Source organism: Panthera uncia, chromosome A2 (genome assembly GCF_023721935.1).
Source record: "Panthera uncia isolate 11264 chromosome A2, Puncia_PCG_1.0, whole genome shotgun sequence".
In the NCBI taxonomy this organism is placed as follows: domain Eukaryota; kingdom Metazoa; phylum Chordata; class Mammalia; order Carnivora; family Felidae; genus Panthera; species Panthera uncia.
In genome coordinates this window covers 74,264,831-74,267,119 of record NC_064816.1, presented here as the reverse complement: position 1 = coordinate 74,267,119, position 2,289 = coordinate 74,264,831, and positions in this window count along the sequence as shown.

Here is a 2,289-nt window from a genome sequence, read left to right as displayed (position 1 = left end):
TGTCATTCCTGGGGGAAAGAGTGTTATCCACAGTGGCAGCCGCTGGTTATTGTCCCCAGAACTGGTTCTCAGCTTCCGAATGTTTGCTTGGCACATGACTGCTCAAAATAAAGCTCACATTCCCAAGCTTTCCATATAGCTACGTGTTTCAGTCCTATTACTGTGCTACAAATTCTCCCAAAACTTAGAGGTTTAAGTCTTTTTATAATAACAACCTTTTTATTCTACTCCCAGATTCTGTGGCTCAGGAATTTGGGCAGGGCGTCTGTCTACTTCTGGCTACTTCTGTTATGCTGGGATGACTTCTTTGAAAGCAGTAAAAACCCCATCCAGATTCAAGAAGAGCCGAATTAAGACTTCAACTCTTGATGGGGCAGTGGCAAGGTCACACTGTAGAAGAGCACAGGGACTGGAGATATTTTTGGAGTCACCTTTGGAAAATGCATTCCATCATGCCATGGGTGTAGCCATCTTGACTAAGCTCTGGCCAAGAGGGTATAAGAGGAATTGGTGTATTCAACTTACTGGAAGTGTTTGTAGAGGGGTATGCGTGTATCTGTGTGTGTGTGTGTGTGTGTGTGTGTGTGTGTGTGTATGTGTAGGTGGGGGAGGGAGTAAAATGCCTTTTCTTTCAAATATGAATGAGATGACTGGAGATGCAGCATTAATTTTAAACCAGAAACTGAGGATTACAGAGCAATGAGCTAGAAGGAGCCTGGGTACCTGAAGTTCATGGAACCACCATACCAGCCCTGAACTGCTTACATTTACATTATAGAGAAATAAGCTTCTATATTGCTTAAGCTACTGTATTTTGCATTTTCCGCCACTTGCAAGCAATGCTAATCTTAATAAAAACATCATAAATGAAGGCAGATGATGCAAATTCATCTTAATTACTGGATCTAGGAAGATAGTGCATATATGGCTTATATAATGCTTACACGGTTAAGAGTCTGACTAATATTGTTCTCTATGAGGATCATGGTATTTTATAAAAGCTTACCACTTAAAATGCTCAACACAATTAGAAGTACTTTACTATGTTTAAAAGTAACATGCTATTATGAGGTAGATAAGGAACAGAAAGAGAAATACATTCACTCATGAATGCTTACAAGTTGGTTTATAAACAAAGGGTTCATATCAAGGTGAATTTTTATAAAAGGAACTAGTTTGCTATATCTTGATTTCTAGACTTCGAATTTTCTGAGTCATGTATTTACTCTTTTTTTGTGAGTGGAAAGATAAATCAGAATAACTGAACTTGCCCTTGAAATATTTATTTACAATATTATGGCCATTGTAGAAAATGAAGTATGCTTTTTAAAAAACCATTTAATTGGCAAAAAGCATTTTTATTATTCAAAATTATAAACATTTGCAGAATTAAGCCTCATTTCAGAGTCAAGGACTTCTACTTTAAATGTACACCCTTCTAGTTCTATTTCTCTTTATATCAAGTAGCCTATTTTGGAGATATAATTAAAATCACTCAAAGTTAAGGGAAAGGTTTAAAATAAACAATAGGAGCCTCATCAAGCAAAGCTTTTTTTTTTTTTTCTTTAGGACTATCTGCCCTGACCATGACATTTTACTCATAATGTTTCACTATCCTGTTTGAAGGGCATCGACTAACTTTCACAAGGGCCTCACAATAAATGGTGCATTTGTCTTCATAAATAGCAGTAAAATGCATCGAGTGGACAATTTACTACTGTCAGTAAAACAAAACATAAACAGGATGTATGGAGGAAGGCTGGATAAAATGCAGCAAAAGAGAAAGGTGTCACAAGGATGGGGTATTATTTCTTCGTCCAAAAGACAACCAGTAGCACATATGACTTTAAAGCAAAGACACTGCCAACACTTATTAATGAAACTAGATTCCCGGAGGAAAATAAAATGCCGCTACCGAGGTGGAGGCTGAAGTTTCGGGGCAATTCGCGTGGCAGCAGCTCTGCGCGGTTCCTGGTGCTGAAGGACTTGTGGAATTCGGCCGAGAGGCCCGTCCGCACCGGAGCGAGGACAGGTGGACGGCGAGGTGCACCCCAGGGGCCACCTGCGGCCGTGCTGACAGGAGTCCGCGCCCAGCGCGCGCCCAGCAGCGTCGCCCCATCACCCCGCCGCCGCCAGCCGGCGTCTTCCGCACCGCAACCTTCCCAGCGGCGGTGCGCGGCGCCCGCCGGCGGAGGTTGCCATGGTTTCCGGGGGTCACGTGGGCGCGCTCCGACGCCCCCTCCCGCGCGGCGCGGCGCGGGCGCGGGCGCGGGCGCGGGCGCGGGCGCG